The following is a 13,998-nucleotide window of genomic DNA, read 5'->3' as shown; positions in this document are numbered from 1 at the left end:
GCCTCCCAAAGTGCTGGGATTACAGGCTTGAGCCACCGCGCCCGGCAGGATTTATTAAAAGATTATTAGATATAAGGCAGGAGGATCACTTGAGCTCAAGAGTTGGGGACCAGCCTTGGCAACAGAAGGAGACCCAATATCTGTAAAAAAAATTTTTATAATAAATTAGTTGGGAATGATGGCATGCACATGTGGTCCCAGCTACTTGGGAGGCTGAGGTAAGAGGATTGCTTGAGCCTGGGAGTTCGAAGTTTCAGTGAGCCATGATCCCACCACTGTTCAGCAGTCTGGGTGACAGAAAGAGACCTTCTCTCTAAAAACAGTGACAACAATGAAAGCAATAACATGAACTCATTATGTTATTGAATAAATACTATTCAAAATTGGGCACAGTGGCTCATGCCTGTAATCCCAGCACTTTGGGAGGCCAAGGTGGGTGGATCATGAGGTCAGGAGATTGAGACCATCCTGGCCAACATGGTGAAACCCCGTGCCTACTAAAAATACAAAAATTAGCCAGGCATGGTGGCATGCCCCTGTAGTCCCAGCTACTCAGAAGGCTGAGGCAGGAGAATCACTTGAACCCAGGAGGCAGAGGCTGCAGTGAGTCGAGATTGTGCCACTGCACTCTAGCCTGGGTGTCAGAGTGAGACCCTGTCTCAAAAAAACAAAACAAAAACTATTCAAGTCATTTCTATATATTAGTTAATTAAACCACAAAATTACCTTAAGATGTCAGTCTTGTAAGAAAACTATGGTTCAGGGAGAAAGAGATTTCCAGGTGCTGTATGGCAGTGTGAGGAATTTATCTCTGCAGGGCATTGGAAATGAATGGAAACTGCTTCTGTTCAGGGATGGCTCAGCATCCATCCAGCACTTTGGGAGGCCGAGATGGGCAGATCACTTGAGGTCGGGAGTTCGAGACCAGCCTGGCCAACGTGGTGAAACCCCATCTCTACTAAAAATACAAAAATTAGCCAGGTGTGGTGGCGTGCACCTATAGTCCTAGCTACTTCAGAGGCTGAGGCAGGGGAATCGTTTGAACCCGGAGGCAGAGGCTGCAATGACCCAAGATCACACCAATGCACTCAAGCCTGGGTGACAGAGCGAGACTGTGTCTCAGAAAAAAAAAAAAAAAAAGAAAGAAAAAGAAAAGACAAATAAATCAGGCTACTAAAATATGTAGCCAACGTGATCTTTATATGTAAATATATTATCAGAGTCATTCTAATTTCTGCCACAGGAGGGCGTGTCAGGCTTTCTTAGGGTTTGACTGCCTTTTAGATAACCCAGCGGCTCCCAAATGATTGTCTCAGAACTCCCTTATTTTATTATTATGATTACTGTTATTAGTATTATTTTGAGGCAGGTTCTCTCTCTGTTGCCCAAACTGGAGTGCAGTGGTGCAATCATGGCTCTCTGCAGCCTCAAACTCCCAGACTCAAGTGATCCTCCCACCTCAGCCTCCCGAGTATCTGAACTATGCAGCATAGACCATCATGCTGGCTAATTTTTTCATCCTTTATAAAGATGGGGCCTCACTGAGTTGCCCAGGCTGGTTCTGAACTCCCAGACTCAAGCATTCTTCCCACTTCAGCATCCCAGAGTGCTGGGATTACAGGTGTGAGTCACTGCCCCCAGCCGTGTTTGGATTTTTAAACTGATACACCTGCTGGGCATGATGGCTCACACCTCTAATCCCAGCACTTTGGGATGGTGAAGTGGGAAGATTGCTTCAGCTCAGGAGTCGGAGACCAGCCTGGGTAACAGAGCGAGACCCTGTGTCTACAAAAACTTTTAAAAATTAGCTGGACGTCGTGGTGTGCACCTGCAGTCCCAGCTACTGGGAGGTAAGGTAAGAGGATCACTTGAGCCCAGGAGGTCAAGGCTGCAGTAAGCCGTGATCACACTGCACTCTAGCCTGGGCGAGAGCGTGAGACCCTGTCTAAAAATAAAAACAAAAATAACTTGGCCAGGCACGGTGGTTTATGCCTCTAATCCCAGCACTTTGGGAGGCCAAGGCAGGCAGATCACAGGGTCAGGAGATAGACCCTGTCTCTACTAAATACAAAAAATTAGCCAGGAGTGGTGGCATGTGCCTGTAATCCCAGCTACTCAGGAGGCTGAGGCTGGGGAATCACTTGAACCCAGGAGACGGATGTTGCAGTGAGCCAAGATCATGCCAGCCTGGCAACAAAGCAAGACTCCGTCTAAAAAAAGAAAAACAAAAGTAGCACACGTCTATGGCATACATAATGTAACACGCCAGCTGGGTTCAGGGTAGTTCCTGGAATCAAACGCATCGGCATTTATGCAATGAAATGAGGGCTATTCACAGGAAAGTGGAATAAATACAGAAGACTACCAAAATAGCCTTGTGTCAGTTCAGGTCAAGTACTGCCACCAAATAAATTAGACAGCAATATCTCCCTTTTTAGAGTTATTTGAACCTTGGAATTGTGTGTTTTCTATTTTTATTTTTTTCAGGATGAAGTCTTGCTCTGTTGCCCAGGCTGGAGTGCAGTGGCGTGATCTCGGCTCGCTGTAACCTCACCTCCCAGGCTCAAGTGATTCTCTTGCCTCAGCCTGCCAAGCGGCTGGGATTATAGGCGCATGCCACTACGCCTGGCTAATTTTTGTATTTTTAGTAGAGATGGGGTTTCACCATGTTGGTCAAGCTGATCTCAAACTCCTGATTTCAGGCGATGCACCCACCTCGGCCTCCCAAAGTGCTGGGATTACAGGTGTGAGTCACCACGCCTGGCTGGAACTGTGGTTGATGAAGGGTGAGGCTGTCATTTCTCACAGATAAGAGGTGTCCTGCCAGGTCAAAGCTTGGATGCAATTCAGCTCACAGACATACAGAGTCAGATATCCCTTCTTTTGATGAGTTAAATATTTATATTTGGTCAGGCACAGTGTCTCAAGCCTGTAATCCCAGCACTTTAGGAGGCCAAGGTGGGTGGATCTCGAGGTCAGGAGTTCAAGACCAGCCTGGCCAATATGGTGCAACCCTGTCTCTACTAAAACTACAGAATTTAGCTGGGTGAGGTGGTGCACACCTGTAGTCCCAGCTGCTCGGGAGGCTGAGGCAGGAGAATTGCTTGAATCTGGGAGGCGAAGGTTGCAGTGAGCCAAGATCATGCCACTGCACTCCAGCCTGGGCAACACAGCAAGACTCTGTCTCAAAAAAAAAAAGTTTATATTTAAGGTGAATAAGACAATATTCAGTCAAAAGTCTATTTTTCTTTAGAGTCAACATTTTGAAATAAGAACTAAATAAGAGCGTTTCTATGTCCATGTAGACTACGGCAGAAGCCAAAGCCGAGTGATCAGCATAGACCATCTGAGATTCCAACACCATGGGAGTGGTAGATGTGGGCAATACCATTCTCTGAAGTGGAGAACTTTCCCCAATACCAATTTCTTCCCAAAACAGGGTGCTATCTTCCTTTGATCCATGTGTAGTTGCTTTCCCAGAAAAGTCAGAGTATATTAAAATGCTGCAGGCCTGGCACTGTAGCTTACACCTGTAATCCCAGCACTTTGGGAGGCTGAGGCAAGCGGATCACTTGGGGTCAGGTGTTCAAGACCAGCCTAGCCAGCATGGTGAAACCCCATCTCTACTAAAAGTACAAAAGAAATTAGCTGGGCATGGTGGCAGGTGCCTGTAATCCCAGCTACTAACGAGGCTGAGGCACAAGAATCACTTGAACCAGGAAGGTAGAGGTCGCAGCAAGCTGAGATGGCGCCACCGCACTCCAGCCTGGGTGGCAGAGTGAGACTCCATCTCCAAACAAAATAAAATTAGAAAATGCTGCTGCCAGGCACAGTAGCTCACACCTGGAAATCCCAGCACTTGGAAGGCTGAGGCAGGAGGCTAGCTTAAACCTAGCAGTTTTGATTTTTTCCTTTTTTTAAGACAGCAGAAAAAGGTGATTTTATTTATTTATTTAGAGACAGAGTCTCGCTCTGTCACCAGGCTGGAGTAAAGTGGCACAGTCTCAGCTCACTGCAACCTCCGCCTCCCAGGTTCAAGCAGTTCTCCTGCCTCAGCCTGTAGCTGGGACTGCAGGCTCGCACCACCATGCCTGGCAGCTTTTGTTTCTTCTTCTCATGTTTGTTTCCTATCAGCTAATTTTTGTATTTTTTGTAGAGACAAGGTTTTGCTATGTTCCACAGTCTGGTCTCCAACTCCTGGGCTCAAGCGATCCACCTGCTTTGGCCCCTCGAAGTGCTGCAATGACAGGTGTCAGCCATCAGGCCCAGCCAGAGCCTAGAAGTTTGAGTGCAGCCTTGGCAACATAGTGAGAACCCATCTCTACAAAAAAATTTTTAAAATTAGCCTGGCATGATGGTGTGCACTTGTGGCCCCAGCTACTTGGGAGGCGGAGGCAGGAAGATTGCTTGAGCCCAGGGGGTTGAGGCTGCAGTGAGCCATGATCACACCACAGCACTCCAGCCTGAGCAATGGAGTAAGACACCCCCCGCACCCCCGCCAAAAAAAAAAAATAAAACGGTGGAAGATTCTTGCTGCGTCTATGAAAGCTGGCCTGAACAATTGTTAACAGATTCTTCCTGTACAAGAGGACTTGAACAGGATACAGGAAACCCTGCCTTGCCAGAGCTGTGCAGTGCATCACACAATGCCTGGAGTCCCTGGCGTCAGCCACTAATTACCAGAAGTTCTGTAAGTTTGCAAATACCTCCCAGCTCTGAGAGCCACTCATGGAGCCCTGAGAAAGCTACCTGCAGGAGACGTGGGGGTGTAGAGCCCTGGGAGGGGCCCCTTGGGCACCCAGAGTCTGGAGAGAGTTTCTCCTCCAGGGGGATGCTGAGGCCACCAGCAGGGAACTAGGGCCACAGTCGCCATCCCACCACTGTCCAGGACAGTCACCTGCATCAGCATCAAGCATCAGCCTCTGCACAGGGAACTGTGATATATATGAGACCTTCACATGGATGTAACCATAACATGAATTCAGCATTCATGTTTTACTAATGACAACAGCTTTTTTTTTTTTTTTTTTTTTTGAGATGGAGTCTCACTCTGTTGCCCAGGCTAGAGTGCAGTGGCACGATCTCAGCTCACTGCAACCTCTGCCTCCTGGGTTCAAGCAATTCTCCCACCTCAGTCTCCAAGTAGCTGGGATTATAGGCACCCGCCATCACACCCAGCTAATTTTTTGTGTTTTAGTAGAGATGGGGTTTCACCGTGATGCCCAGGCTGGTCTCGAACTCCTGACCTCATGATCCACTTGCCTCAGCCTTCCAATGTGCTGGGATTACAGGTGTGAGTCACTGCGCCCAGCTGACAGCTGCTCTTCTTTACAGAACCCCAGCGTGTACAGATGTCAGTATCAGTCACTATCAGCACCGACACGCGTCCACGTGCCATCATCGCTAAGCATGCTACTATCAAGGTAGGCCTAAGGCTAAGACACAGATCTTAACACCATGGCATGTACTGACGTGTAGTTATCAGAATTCACATGGGTGGATACTGACTTGTGTGTTAATGGCAGCTAGTGACATGACACCTGCCTGTGTGACATCAGCACATGCAAGGGCATTTATAGATGTGGGCACACACATCTGCATGGGGTGTGAAAGTGCCCATCTGAGTCCCATCCATTCACCCTCCAGGCTGGAGCCCCTCAGTGGGTGGGGGCCGTTCTAAGTTGTGTCCCAGGATCTGGCAGAGAACAGATACATCATAAATGCTTGAATGTGGGCCAGGCATGGTGGCTCATGCCTGTAATCCCAGCACTTTGGAAGGCCGAGGCAGGCGGATCATGTGAAGTCAGGAGTTGGAGACTAGTCTGGCCAACATGGTGAAACCCCTTGTATACTAAAAATACAAATATTGGCCCAGTGTGGTGGTGCACGCCTGTAATCCCAGCACTTTGGGAGGCAGAGGTGGGTGGATCACCTGAGTTCAGAAGTTCAAGACCGGTCTGACCAACATGGTAAAACCCCGTCTCTACTAAATACAAAAAAATTAGCCGGGCATGGTGGCGCATGCCTGTAATCTTAGCTACTTGGGAGGCTGAGGCAGGAGAATCGCTTGAACCCAGGAGGCGGAGGAGGTTGCAATGAGCCAAGATCGCACCATTGCACTCCAGTCTGGGCAACAAAAGTGAAACTCCGTCTGAAAAAAAAGAAAAAAATTAACCTGCTGTTGTGACAGGCACCTATAATCCCAGATACTCAGGAGGCTTGGACAGGAGAATTGCTTGAACCTAGGAGGCAGAGGTTGCAGTGAGCCAACATCGGGCCACTGCACTCCAGCCTGGGCCACAAGAGCGAAACCCCATCTCAAATAAATAAATAAATAAATGCCTGAATGAGGCTGAGTGTAGTGTCACACACCTGTAATTCCAGCACTTTGGGAGGTCAGGGTGGGAAGATTACTTAAGTCTGGGAGTTTGAGACCAGCCTGGGCGATATAGTGATATCTCTTCTCTATCTAATAAAAAAATAATAATGCTTGAATGAATGAGTAAAGGCAACAAATACTTCAGACTGACCAGGGTCAGGCACTGTGATAAGCACTCACATATCTGGTCTAATTAATCCACACCACAATCTTCATATAAGGACTAATGATCCCACTATACAGATGGGGAAAACTGAGTCATAAAGACAGGGTGTAGCTTTCCCAAAGGCATTCACTATGTAAGTGACAGAGCCAGGATTTGACCCAGGCTTCTCAAACTCAACATCTAATGTTCTTAATCACTGGCCCATCCTCATTATGATGGGACAACCCTCTATCCCAATTCTTGGGACACACCCTCAACTCCTTCCAGTGCAGGCACTCTGCAAGCTGGAAGAAAGTAAGGCAGCCTTTCATCATCAAATCAGAGGAGAAAAGAGAGACACTTTAAGCCCAATGAAGCTCAGAAGTTCTGTATCAGGGCTGGGCGAGGCGGCTCACACCAGTCATCCCAATGCTCTAGAATACCAAGGTGGGAGGACTGCTTGGGGCCAGGATCGAAACCCATCTCTACAAAATAAAAATTTAAAAATTACCCTAGCAACGTGGGAGGCGGAGGTGGGAGAATCACCTGAGCCTGGGCAGTGAAGGCTGCAGAGAGCCGTGATCACACCACTGCATTCCAGCCTGGGCAACAGAGTGAGACGCTGTCTCCAAAGAATAAGAATAAGAATAATAAATAATAATAAAGAACTACCTGAAAACATAAAAATAAAAAATTCAGTTCTTCAGTTACACTCACCACATTACAAGTGCTTGGTATCCACATGGACAGTTCAGATACAAATCATTTCTAGGATTCTAGAAAGTTCTATCGGACAGCATGGTCTAGCGCGGGTGTCTAATCCTTTAAATGCAAGGACTCTTTTGCTTATCTTTTATTTGTTTGTTTTTTGAGACGAAGTCTCACTTTGTGGCCCAGGCTGGAGTGCAGTGGCACGATCTCGGCTCACTACAACCTCTGCCTCCTGGGTTCAAGCAATTCTCCTGCCTCAGCCTCCCGAGCAGCTGCAAGTACAGGCATGCACCACCACATCCTGCTAATTTTTGCATTTTTAGTAAAGATCAGGTTTCTTCCTCCATCTTGGCCAGGCTGATCTCAAACTGCTGGTCTCAAGTGATACATCCACCTCCTTTTTTGCTTATCTGTGGTGGCAGATATCACAAAAATTATACATAGACCTTTTTTTTTTTTTTTTTTGAGACAGTCTTACTTTGTCACCAGGCTGGAGTGCAGTGGCACAATCTCGGCTCACTGCAACCTCCACCTTTCAGGTTCAAGCCATTCTCCTGCCTCAGCCTCTCAAGTAGCTGAGACTACAGGCGCACACCACCACACCCGGCTAATTTTTTGTATTTTAGTAGACATGGCATTTCACCATGTTGGCCAGGATGGTTTCGATCTCCTGACTTACTTCATGATCCGCCCACCTCGGCCTCCCAAAGTGCTGGGATTACAGGCGTGAGCCACTGTGTCCCGCCTCAAACCTTTTTTTTAAAGCTCATCAGCTATCATTAGTGTTAGTGTATTTTATGTGTAATCCAGGGCAATTCTTCTGCTTCCATTGCAGCCCAGGGTAGTCAAAAGTTTGAACACCCATGATAATCTGCCCCAGTCTATATATGATTGGTTCTTCTTTATGGTGTTAACATATTCCTCTGTTTCCTGCCTTTCCTGTACACTGGTAGTTGCACATGGCAGCTGAATCAAATTCACGCTCAATTTTTTTAGTGAAAATACTTCCCAGGTCTACGTCCTTCCACCAGGAGACATATCAGGTCTGGTTGTCTTTATTGTGTGAGACTCACATCCTATTGGCCATCGGAAGTCACATGACCAACCCTGACATCTGTGGGTCAGGGAATGTATCTGACATACTCAAGAGGACCTGTAAAGTCACATGGTACAGTCATGGATGTATAATTCTATAACAAGGAGTAAGAGGAGATTTGGAAACAATAATTCAAGCTACCACAGGGGTGTTTCTTCTTTTTTTTTTTTTAAAGAAAAAGCACTTTTCAGAAATGATTTATGCCTATAACCCCAGCACTTTGGGAGGCTGAGGTGGGAGGATCACTTGAGCCCAGGAGGTCCAGACCAGCCTGGCCAACATGGCAAGACCCTGTCTCTACAAATAATTTTTAGGCCGGGCGCAGTGGCTCAAGCCTGTAATCCCAGCACTTTGGGAGGCCGAGGCGGGCAGATCACGAGGTCAAGAGATCGAGACCATCCTGGCCAACATGGTGAAACCCCATCTCTACTAAAAATACAAAAACTAGCTGGGCGTGGTGGCGTGCGCCTGTAGTCCCAGCTACTCGGGAGGCTGAGGCAGGAGAATTGCTTGAACCCAGGAGGCGGAGGTTGCAGTGAGCTGAGATTGTGCCACTGCACTCCAGCCTAGCGCCTGGCAACAGAGTGAGACTCTGTCTCAAAAAAAAAAACAAAAAAATAATTTTAAAAATTATCTGGGTGTGGTGGTCTGTTCCTGTGGTCCCAGCTACTCAGGAGGCTGAGGCAGGAGAATCACTTGAGCCCAGGTCAAGGCTGCAGTGAGCTGTGTTCATGCTATTGTACTCCAGCCTGGACAACAGAGCAAGATCCTCTCTCAAAAAAAGGAAATAGGCTGGGCGCAGTGGCTCACACCTATAATCTCAGCACGTTGGAGGCCAAGGCAGGTGAATTACCTGAGGTCAGGAGTTCAAGACAAGCCTGGCCAACATGATGAAACCCTATCTGTACTAAAAATACAAAAATTAGTCAGACATGGTGGCATCTGTCTGTAGTCCTGGCTATTCAGGAGGCTGAGGCACAAGAATGGCTTGAACCCGGGAGGCAGAGGTTGCAGTGAGCTGAGATCGTGCCACCGCACTCCAGACTGGGCAACAGAGTGAGACTCCATCTCAAAAAAAAAAAAAAAGGAAACGAAGGAAGGAAGAAAAATAAGGTAAGGGGAAAGGAAGGAAGAGAGAGAGAGACAGGAAGGAAGGAAGGGAGGGAGGGAAGGAGGGAGGGAAGAAAGAGAAGGAGGGAGGGAGGGAGGAAGGAAAGGAGGAAGGGAGGGAACTCAATGAGTCATAGAGAGGTTAAGTAACCTGTTCACAGTCATGCAGCTGGTAAATAATGAGATTTGAATACAGGCAGCCTAGCTCCAGAGCCCAGGATCCCAACTACTACACTCTAGGAAAACATCAGAGCCCACTTAATGGGGCTGTGGTGACATTCCAATATGAACAGGAATGCCAAGGGCTTAGGACAGCGCTTGGCACAGGACCTGGTCATCATGTTTGGAACTGGTGCTGTTTATTTCCATCACCTGATTCTGGGTTGGCCTTGGCTTGGGTTTGGAGGGAATTTCTGCCCCTGGAAATGTTCCAGGTGTGGCAGCTGGACGTTTTAAATCCAAGGACCTTATTAGGAGTCAGAGTTGGGCAAGGGGAGACGGGAGATAAAATCCGATCACAAGAGGTAGCTATGAATAGGTCAGGAGCAATTCTCCCCAGCCTTGAGCAGTAGGGAGGGTGAGTCAACAGAAGTGAAATCACCCTTCCTTCTAGTTATAGAATTATACATCCATGACTGTACCATGTGCCTTTACAGGTCCTCTTAAGTGTGTCAAATACATCCCCTGACCCACTGATGTCAGGGTTGGTCATGTGACTTCCTGTGGCCAATAGGATGTGAGTCACACGCAATAAAGACAACCAGACCTTATGGTAAGTAGAATATCTGTGAAGATTTGCAGGAGACCATGGCCAGCAACACTGGCTTATCAGAACTGAGTTCATGCACAGTTCTGGGTTTTTGTTGCTGAACCCCCTTTCCCTGTGAATAAGTGTTTATTTCCCAATATCCCAAGGCCTATGACTCCACCTCCAGGCTGCTACTCGTAGGTGGAGCCCACCTGGTGCCTGTGGCTAGATCCCAGGGGCTACAGGACCTAGCTAGATAATGGTGCTTCATAGCTAGATACGGTGCTATGAAGAATGTGGCAGATGACATTTTCTGGAAATGGTCACAGTAATATTTTGGGTCTCACATGCTCTCCCTTGTGGTAGCTTGCCCCCACCGCCCCATCAGAAGGCAGAGTATTTTCCTCTTCTTGAAGGTGGGCAGAACTTTGTGATTGCTTTCACAGAGGGGAAAAGAGGGTGGGCAGGCAGAAGCAACACTGCATGCCTATGTGACTTCCACAGCTAAGTCATAAAAGCAGACCTGGCTTCTGCTTATCCTTTCCCTTCCCTTCCCTTTCTCCCTCTTGGTCTCCCTCTCCCCACCCCCTCCCCACCACTGGCACCTGGGACCTAGCTGCCATGATGTGAGGAAGCCCAAGCAGCCACATGGAAAGGTCACAGGTAACTGTTCCCACCACAGGGCCCAGATGAGTTCCCAGCTGATAAGCAGCATGAAATACCAGACAGGTGAGTGAGAAAGTTTCAGATCATTCCAGTCCACAGCCTTTTAAGCCACCCCAGGGGGTGTCAAGTGCAGCAAAGATGAGCCATCCCTGCTGAGCCCTGCCCAGATTGCAGATCTGTGAACAAAGGAAATATTTTCACTGGGGTGATTTGTAAACTAGGGAACTTCCAGTTCTTTCCTAGTTGAGGGGAAAGAGGACTTGAAGATTTTTCCCTTCATCAAAACCTAACTCAGGCTGGGCACAATGGCTCATGCCTGTAATCCTAGCACTTTGGGAGGTTAAGGCAGTTGGATCACTTGAGGTCAGGAGTTCAAGATCAGCCTGGCCAACATGGCAAAACCCCATCTCTATGAAACACAACAACAACAGCAAAACTAGCTGGTGTGATGGCACACAGCTACTTGGGAGGCTGAGGCAGGAGAATCACTTGAACCAGAGAGGCAGAGGTTGAAGTGAGCCGAGACTGTGCCACAGCACTCCAGCCTTGGCAACAGAGTGAGACTCCATCTAAAAAAAAAACCAAAAAACAAAAACAAAAAAAACCCCACCTAACTCAGATGTTGCTTTCTTATTTAAAAGTCTCCCATGTTCCCATCTCTTTCAGAGTGAAAGTCTAAGTCCACACTTAATCTAAAAGATCCTTCCCACATGATCTGCCCGTACCATGGTTTCCTGTCAGCATTGACTCTCTGACCTCTTATTCCACTCTCCCCATCCACCCCTCTGCTCCAGCCACATTGGCCTCCTTGCTGATTCTTGAACTTACCAAGCAAGTCCCACCTTGGGGACTTTGCACTTGCTGTTCTCTCAGCTCAGAATGCTCTTCCCCCAGAAATCTATATAGCTCCCACCTCATGTTCAGGTCTTTGCCCAAATGTCACCTTCTCAATAAGTCCTTCCATGACCACACTATTTAAAATTACAACTCCCCTTCCGTCCCCCCAAAATAAATCACTTCTCATCCTTATTATCTGGGTTCCTTTTCTGCGGAGCTCTTGGCACAATCTAATGGATTGCATATTTCACTTGTTTCTTATGTATGATCTGTCTGCCTGACCAGAGTGCAAGTTCCATTAGGGCAGGTCAGAGATCTCTGTCTGTCTTTGTCGCTGCTGTATCTGCAGTGCCTACAACAGTGCCAGGCATATGTTCACCACTCTGCGAATATTTGTTGGTATAAATGGAAGGAATGAATGGATTAATGGGTGCATATATTGTTGGAAGAATAGATCCAAGGGAGAGGAAAGAGGAGGGTGACACGAAGGGAACCCAACTCACCTCGAAAACACAAAGGCTTCCGTTTGCCAAAGGCAGAAGATACTTTAAAAAAATATCTCTTATCTTCACAACCAAATAATCAACCAACTACTCAATTGCTCTCCAAACCATGTCCCTCTTGCCTCTTAAACATTTCTTGTTTTTTTTTTTTTTTTTGTTTTTTTTTTTGTTTTTTTTTTTTTTTGAGACGGAGTTTCGCTCTTGTTACCCAGGCTGGAGTGCAATGGCGCGATCTCGGCTCACCGCAACCTCCGCCTCCTGGGTTCAGGCAATTCTCCTGCCTCAGCCTCCCGAGTAGCTGGGACTACAGGCATGCGCCACCATGCCCAGCTAATATTTTGTATTTTTAGTAGAGACGGGGTTTCACCGTGTTGACCAGGATGGTCTCGATCTCTTGACCTCGTGATCCACCCGCCTCGGCCTCCCAAAGTGCTGGGATTACAGGCGTGAGCCACCGCGCCCGGCACATTTCTTGTTTCTACCAACATTTTATTATGAGCAATTTCAAGCATGCAGAAAAGTTGAAGGATTTTACAATGAACACCCTTATCCAAATCACATAGACTCCACTCTTAACATTTTACTGTATTTGCTTAACCATCTTTCTATACATTTATCCATCCCTCCATCCATCCATCCATTCAATTTATCTCTCCTTCCCTCTACCTATTACTCCATTCATCCATTACTCCATTCATTCATCCGTCCATTACACCACCCATCCATCCCCCATCCTTCCATCCACCTGTCACTCCATCCATCCATCCATTACTCCATCCATTCATCCATCCATCCATCCATTCAATTCATCTCTCCATCCCTCCACCTATTACTCCATTCATCCATACTCCATTCATTCATCTTTCCATTACACCACCCATCCATCCATCCCCCATCCTTCCATCCACCTATCACTCCATCCATCCATCCATTACACCACCCATCCATCCATCTAACCCCCATTCATCCATCCACCTATCACTCCATCCATCCATCCATTACACCACCCATCCATCCATCTAACCCCCATTCATCCATCCACCTATCACTCCATTCATCCATCCATTACTCCATCCATCCCCCATCCATCCATCCATCACTCCATCCATTACTCCAGCTTACTTTCGATGAGGTTCAATGAAAGTTGCAGACACCAGTACACTGTCCCCTAAGTCCTTCAGAGTGTCTATCAGTATTTGTCTACCATTCTTTATTTTCTACTTTGAGGTAAAGTTTACAAACAAGATGTGCAAATCCAAAGTGTGCCATTCACTGAGTTTTGACAAGTTTATATACCTGTAGAACCCAAACTTCCATCAAGATAAGCACTCCCCTGATGTTTTTTCCACTATACATTAGCCTTACTTGTTCTGGAACTTCATTTAAATGAAATCGCATAATACACTCTTTTCTATGTCTAGCTTCTTTAGCTCATCATGAGGTTTCTGAGAGTCATCCATGATGTATGTGTATCAATAGTTCATTATTTTTTTCTTGCTGATAGTATTTACTGCATGGGCATAGCGTATTCACTGCATGGGCATACCACAATTTGCTTACCCATTCTACTAATGATGAACCTCAATATCTCTTTAGTCCGTCCCCTTTGCTCATCTCCATGGCCCCTTCCCTGGCCCAGGCATCTCTTCTTTACACCCACGTCTGCATCCCAGACTCCTTCTTGTTCTCTGATCTCTAATCTCACTCCCTCTCATCCACCTTCCCGAGGAATTTTTTTTTTTTTTTGAGACAGTTTTGTTCTTGTAGCCCAGGCAGGAGTGCAATGGTGTAATCTCGACTCAC

Source organism: Sapajus apella, unplaced genomic scaffold (assembly GCF_009761245.1).
Source record: "Sapajus apella isolate SASKATOON/1434 unplaced genomic scaffold, GSC_monkey_1.0 scaffold130, whole genome shotgun sequence".
Taxonomy (NCBI): Eukaryota; Metazoa; Chordata; class Mammalia; order Primates; family Cebidae; genus Sapajus; species Sapajus apella.
Note: the sequence above shows the minus strand (reverse complement) of the source record.